The following is a 7,380-nucleotide window of genomic DNA, read 5'->3' on the forward strand; positions in this document are numbered from 1 at the left end:
AGCTTGAAAGCTTGTCTCTCTCAGGGCATATGTTTAGGATGTTAGACTGTGCCTTAGGAAACATGGGTTTAATCCCACCTCGGCCACAGGCTTTCCATGTGACATCAAAAAAGTGACTTAATATTTCTGTATCTCAGTTCTCCATCTGTATGTTAGATAATAATACTTCCTTTCACCAACCCTTTGTCTGCGATATCTATTTAGACCTTAAGCTCTGTGGAGCAGGAACTCTTTCTTTCTATGTGTATGTAGTACGGTGGCTAGAGCGAAGGGGTCTTGATCTAGGTTAGGCCCTCCAGGCATGAATGATACAATAATGCAAATAATAAACAATAAAACAGGAGCAGTGTGACATGCAACATGGAAGAGTGCTCTTTAGAAGTGAAAGTTACAAGCTAAAGGGATAAACTCTACTTGGGATACTTGTTCATTTACTCAATCTTAGCCACATGATTGGGGATGTGTTGAGTCATAGTATGAGAGCTTCTTCAGTTCAGCTATTTCATTTTGTCTCAAATTTACATTGTGGCGGTCAGTTTCTCAGTCTTAAAAATAAATGACTGTTAAAAAGGGACAACAATTTGACTTCATCATAATTGCACTTGTAAGGATATTTCAGGAGCACCAGGCAGGCCCACAGGTTACCTTATGAACCTAGCAAAGCAGACAACCGCTGCTTGCTGTAGCAGACACAAACTACTGCTTACTTATGTATCCAAGGAACAGGTTTATTTTAGCACAAGTACAGAATGCGACACCCCAGTGATCAACTGGGGTCTAACAGGCCACTGAGTTGGCTGCATGTACATAAAGGCAAAGGCTTAAGTCTCAGTACTCTTCTTATGACCAACATGACACGCTACGTTCATCAACCCCCTCCTCTGATTCATTATATGATCATTAATATTTATGACTATATAAAATTCCACATTGTGCACTATATTATATTACTTATTTACCTATTTATGAATAATAACAAAGCTATTAATTTAATCTTCTTATGTGATAGGGACTTCCCTTATTTTCCTTGAACATTTTTGGCAGTGACCTTATCTTTATTCTGTACCCAAGTCAGGGGTATTCCAAAAATGAGTAACAGGACATTTAGTAAGCCAAGAAGACTTTGTTTGCACTCTTTCCCAAAAGGGTTATTCAAAGGTCTTAATGACCACACTAAATTAAGCCAACATTTATATTGCTTTTTATATATATAATAATGACTTTTGCATTTACTTGTATATTACTAGCCAATATATGATCAATTTAATAGACTTAAACCCTTACCACCTTATATAAGGTAAGTACATCTAATCACTGCTTCATCTCCTTGTTGTGCTCTGAGCTGTAAGGTGTTGCTATCAGAAGTGAACTGTACCAGTGTAGTGAGGGAGTGAAACAGATCATGTTAAGCACCCCATTTGAGTCCTCCTTTGTTTTGTCAAAGCACTGAAGTCCCTCTTCTTGCCTTTACTTTTTTTCCCTTCTGAATATCCTTCTGTCAGTGATGGTATGTGAAATAGCCAGTAGCAAGGTGACTCACTCCAGCTGTTTTTGCTAAAGTTTTCATCAACAGTGTGACTTAGACTCTGAAAAATGAAAAACCCAAAGATTATCATAGAAACTGAAGTAAAATACTCCTGGTGACTTGAGGTGCTCAGCACCTAAACACCCAGTGGCTTCAGGAGGAGTTTAGTGTGTGCAGGGCCTGAGCCCAAGACCACTGAAGTCATTGACTTCAACAGGTCTTAGATCAGACTTGCTTCACTTTACAGGAACAAATCATTGGCTGCCCCTCTGTGTTCCTGGGGGTCTTGGGACTCTAGCTGACTGTGCTCAGAAGACAGTTGCATCCTGCTGGGATAATGTGGTATTATCCTCAAATTACTATTTGTCCAGTCTAGTCTCACTCCCATGTTAATGTAAGAGTTGTTATTGTACGACAACTGGGCATCCATGTTATTACTAGCTGTTAAAATACTTAAACCTTCCACAATTCATTATTTTAATAACTTTAGCCCTAACAATATTGTGAAAATATGTTAGAGATTTTAAAAGTCTGAGATGGGCCTGTAAAAGTGTGGCCACTCGCCTCTCATGAGTGCCTCCTGCTGGCCAGGTGCATGCCTGCACTCTCTGCTTTTGTGGTGCTCTCTGCCAGCAGTTTCACTTTCAGCTGGGGTTTCAGGGACTTAGCCCTCCGGCTGAGTCACACACAGTCTGTATGTGAAACAAATGGAAAACAAACCCCTTCTTAGCTAACACAGTCCAATGAGTGGTTGGCCCCTACCCAAGGTTCTCAGTCCTGTCTCTGGGCCTGTTTAAGCACTTGTCCCTTTCTTGGGCTCCAAACAAAACTTGCTGCCTCCTCTGCCCTTGACCACTCTGCCTGTGGCTGGTGGGGAAACTTGGGTCTGCCCACTACTCCGGGTCCCAACCCAGGGATCCTATGACTAGCATCCACCTGCTGCTTCCATCACTAGAGTCTATTGCTGCATTCCCTGGGCTGCTTCCCACTCTGTTCCATCAGATTCTTGGGTCTTCAGCCTGTTTCTTGTTTAAGCAGGGTCTCTCCATGGCCTCCTTTCCTAAAAAGTCTGTAACAGTCTCTGACCTAGTCTATCAGGGTTCTCTTTCACAGCTCCTTCACCTGGAGAGCTTATAACAGTCTCTGGCCCTTTTTGTCAAGGCTCTCTCTCTCTCAGGCCTCTGTACCTGGAGAGCTTCACAGTCCTATCCCTGCTTAGGCAGGGTTTCTCCCCAGTCTCTGTACCTGTGGAGTCTCCCAGACTTCAACTCCTTCTGGTCTCAGCCAGCAATTGCTCTGTCCAGCTGCTACAACTTCCTCAGCAGCCAGGAACAGTGTTCTTCCTCCTCTGGCTCCAGCCAGCACCCGAACTGTCCAGCCTCTGCAACTAGGGGTTGCCAACTTTGTAATATTAAAAAACCAGACACTCCAGCAGCAGTGCTGGAGCTTCCCCTTTCCTGCCCCTTCCCTCTGAAGCCCTTCCCCCATTTGCTCCTCTTTCCCCCTCCCTCCATCATTCACTGCTTTTTCCCTCTCCCCACTCCCTGTGTGGGTCGGGAGGGACTCACCTGCAGAGCTGGGAGCTGCACCCACTCGATGCAGGCAGGAGGTGACCCTGGCTGAGCAGGGACGGAATAACCTTTTGTGGGCCCCGGCACCAAACATATTTGTGGGCCCCTATGTAGTCACTGTGGGCTCCGAGTGTGGGCCTGGTGTGGCAGTGCCATTGGTGCCATAGTATAGATGGTACTGAATCTCAGAGACATTTTTCATTTTGATCACACACCTCTACATGACTATAGGCATTGCCATACACAGCTCCCTCAGCCCCCCATTTTTCTTATTGAGCTGTACACCCATGCGGATTTACCAGTGTCCACAGTGAGTGGAACTTTCCTAGTGATCAAGAAAACTCATCACAGATTTATCTCCTTCCTCATTCAGACCTTCTATAGCCATGTCTCCAGTATCACCCTATGTCACCAGTATGGTGTGGTCCTAGTCTCAGCTCAGAGTTCTAAAGCCAGCAGATACCTGATCAATTCTGACAAATCCCTCCCTCAGCCCCCCTCCTGCCATTTGAGCAAGCCACCTGCAAACACCATTTCCCCAAAGTGAGGACTTAACCCTTGGGAATCTGAAGACACCAGCTTTTCTCCCTCTGCTCCCATCTACAGGCTAGTGTACTACCTGATCACCACCACCTCTCCCCATACTTGCTTCCCAACCAGCTGGGGCTATTCACCTGCTGCAAGCCTGACCTGCTTCCTCTTTCCCTGTTCCCCTTGGCATTCCTTTCCTACTGGTGACCTCTGTTCCTTGAGGTTAACTCCAGTTTCTTTATCTGCTCTAGCTTAATGGCCCCCAGTAGTCACAGAGCTACTTGTAGCTTCTCGGGCTATAGCCATGGGGCCAATTGCCAGAGGCCAGCCTTAGACAGCTGCAGCTACTAGCCGCAGGAGGGTTGGCAATGCCAAGGCTGAGCATGCTTGAACCTTGCAAGGGCAGCACTAGGGATTCTAAATCCTCAGCGCTGGCCCTAGGCAGCTGCAGATTCTGGAGTTAGGCACTTCCCTCCTCTAGGCCATGGCTTTAAGTACCTGAGATTCCCATCACCTGCAGCAGAGGCCACCAATTCCCACACACCCCTCAGCTAGCACACAGTCATGCAGAAAGTGCAGCCTGAATAATTTTGGAGGCTGGAGTGCCAGGAGGTTCCCATCCCTGAGCAGCAGCTCTGTAACAAGCTCACATGCCCCTCCTCCGCTGTGAGACCAGGACCCTGTGAAGACAGTGGAGTTACCCTGTGTATAATCAGTTCTATCCAAAGCCTGTTGAAGTGAGTGGGAGTCTTTTCATTGTCTTTAATGGGCTATGTATAGAAGCAAAGGACCCCGTTCTAGACTCCAGGAGCAAAGTGCATTCTATGCGGCACTGGTTTACTATTGTAATAGAAAGGTCTCACATTACCTAGTGAATAAGCAACACCTCCTACAGCACCTAACTTATTATGAGAGACTTCCCACCCAATAACTAAATGTAAACCTGCTTCGCTTACAAGTGCTGAAAATATCAGGTAGTATGGTTACAAAAGCAAGGCACTTCTGAATTCAGCAGGAATTTTGGATGTGCACAGAACACAGACAGGACTGGTTCCCGCATGGTTACAGAATGGCAGTAAAGTGGAACAATTTTCAGCTTGTGTGCTTGGAAGATATCTGGATCCATATTATAAGACTGTTCTACATAAATGAGGAAAAGCTGAGGTGCCTTTATTATTCTTTTGTTCCATTCTTTGTTTTTATGGGGAATTTGCTAGTGCAATATCACTGTCTTCCTTTTAAACAAACAAAACAAAAAAAAAAAAAACCGGTAACGGCTGTTGAAAATAGCAATTCCAGTTCTAGTTAGCACTGGGCAGACCCCAGCACTTGTTGAATTTTGAGGGTGTTCAAATCTGGAAGGCAGGTGCTAGATTCCCTTTCTGAATATTAGATAAATCTGGAAAGGAAAAAGTCAATTTCTATTTTCATGGCTCAGAAGTGGAAATCCTCCTGTACTGTTATCTGAAGTTGCCCAGGTCCTCTAGTGGAGCCTCCCCTCCCTTACTTTTCATTTTAACTTCTAGTGGGATCCACATACCTTCCTTGCTAGGCTTCAGATAGAGGGGAGCACTGTCGATGTAGTCCACCCAGTTCCTTCTTTGGGGGCTGCCAGGCAAGGTCACATCAGCATCCCTAAGCCAGTCTGGGGAAGTCTTTTGAGGGTGCTATCTGAGCCAAAGCTTTCTACTCCTTAGGCACATGTGTTCCCCATTCACAGTGCCACCCCCTTCTAGCAGCCCGCTCTCCATTCACAGCAAGCTGCAGGCCATGGAGTCTCTCAGCTTCCCCCTTCCCTTTCCTGTTGATAGCGGCCAAGGGAATGCTGGGAAATGTAGTTCCTTCCCTGCTCCAGGGCAGGGTCTCTAGGCAGGGAGCTGGCCAAGGAACGACATCTCCCAGGGCCCCATGGGGTCTCAGCTCCCATGCTGGATCCGGGCTGCTCTGAGGCTCCGTTTCTGCAGAGGGGAGGAAGTGAGTGTTACAAGCCCTCTTCTGAGCTTGGGCCCGGCGCTATGGTGCCACTGGTGCCATGGTACAGATGTGGTCTTGTGTACAGATGTGGTCTCCTCACCTCAAAAAAGATATTCTAGCACTAGAAAAGGTTCAGAAAAGGGCAACTAAAATGATTAGGGGTTTAGAGAGGGTCCCATACGAGGAAAGATTAAAGAGGCTAGGACTCTTCAGCTTGGAAAAGAGAAGACTAAGGGGGGACATGATAGAGTATATAAAATCATGAGTGATGTGGAGAAAGTGGATAAGGAAAAGTTATTTACTTATTCCCATAATACAAGAACTAGGGGGTCACCAAATGAAATTAATAGGCAGCAGGTTTAAAACAAATACAAGGAAGTTCTTCTTCACGCAGCGCACAGTCAACTTGTGGAACTCCTTACCTGAGGAGGTTGTGAAGGCTAGGACTATAACAATGTTTAAAAGGGGACTGGATAAATTCATGGTGGCTAAGTCCATAAATAGCTATTAGCCAGGATGGGTAAGAATGGTGTCCCTAGCCTCTGTTGGTCAGAGGATGGAGATGGATGGCAGGAGAGAGATCACTTGATCATTGCCTGTTAGGTTCACTCCCTCTGGGGCACCTGGCATTGGCCACTGTCGGTAGACAGATACTGGGCTAGATGGACCTTTGGTCTGACCCGGTATGGCCTTTCTTATGTTCTTATGGTAAATCTGGTACTGTGGCTGAGTAGGGGCTGGTGCAGGTGATGACTCAGAGCCTCCCCCTTCCACAGTAACCAGACTTTGGATGTCTGTTCAGTAGATCTGACCAGACACCACCAGTTCCCTTTTTTTGACCGGACTTTCTGGTAAAAAACTGGACATCTGGTCACCTTATCTGCAACTCCTTTTATATGAGTGTGCTAGGTGCTGATTGGCTGTCTCCCCTGCAGCCTCTCTAGGCCATGTGGAGGATCCTGCTCTGCCTTTTTTCTGGGATGAGGTGTGGTAGGACTCCAGGGCCTTCTAGAGGGCCTCAAAGGGCCTGGTACACCCTATCACAGGGCCCAAATCCAAATCCCACAAACAAACCTTGGAGAAGTTCAGATCTGGATCCAAATGTGATGGCTGGAGCCCAATATAGAATCCACATGGATTTATCCCTCTTAAAAAGCTTGGGCTAGAAAGTGACTTGGACCACATGCCCACACAAGGGAGGTTAGGGGAGTGATCTCTCTTTTCATCCCTGGACCTTCATGCTTCCCCCACCTTCCCAGAGTGTGTGGGTGGGTGGAGAGAGTCAGAAATCAATAGGATTCAGCATGGCAGTGAGGATTCATGCTTGTGGACTGCTCTGTAGGATTGGAGTGTGACACTGTAGTGTGAGCAAAGAGCTGGTTCTGTGTAGGTGGTTTTCCTATAATTGGCTGTGGGATGCTCGGGTGGTTAGTGAGCATTGTATACAGTCTGCAAATGCTTGGGCTGGTGATTGCTGATTGGTCTGGGACTTCAGACTTGACTTTTGACCTTTGATATTTTGTCCCTAGTTGACTGGCACTAGGTCAAGAACTTTCTTTTCCATGCTGCAAGGAGAAGCTATATTTACTTTTAAAGATTATCCTGAATTAATTGCAGGCTGTAGTTGGGGATTTTTAATATGTGCTGTTCTCTTCAATTTTTAGTTATAAAGAAATGCTTTAGATACAGCATGTAAGATGTTGTACATAGCATGGTTAACTCTTCAGGTGAAGCTCAACATTAGTCTTGTTAGGAGACTGTAATTTTTGGCTACTTACC

The 7,380-nt window shown here is 46.0% G+C and overlaps 1 long non-coding RNA gene across 1 annotated transcript; it reads right to left on the reverse strand.

Moving 5' to 3' along the window:
- Positions 1-2,100: 2,100 nt before the first annotated feature.
- LOC120385036 lies at positions 2,101-5,388 on the reverse strand. The gene is made up of 3 exons (XR_005589238.1): positions 5,168-5,388; positions 2,771-2,912; positions 2,101-2,217 (listed from the first exon to the last, which is right to left on the reverse strand). It is a non-coding gene; the product is annotated as an uncharacterized LOC120385036 (long non-coding RNA).
- Positions 5,389-7,380: the final 1,992 nt, after the last annotated feature.

This window comes from Mauremys reevesii, linkage group 1, assembly GCF_016161935.1.
Source record: "Mauremys reevesii isolate NIE-2019 linkage group 1, ASM1616193v1, whole genome shotgun sequence".
NCBI classification, from domain to species: domain Eukaryota; kingdom Metazoa; phylum Chordata; order Testudines; family Geoemydidae; genus Mauremys; species Mauremys reevesii.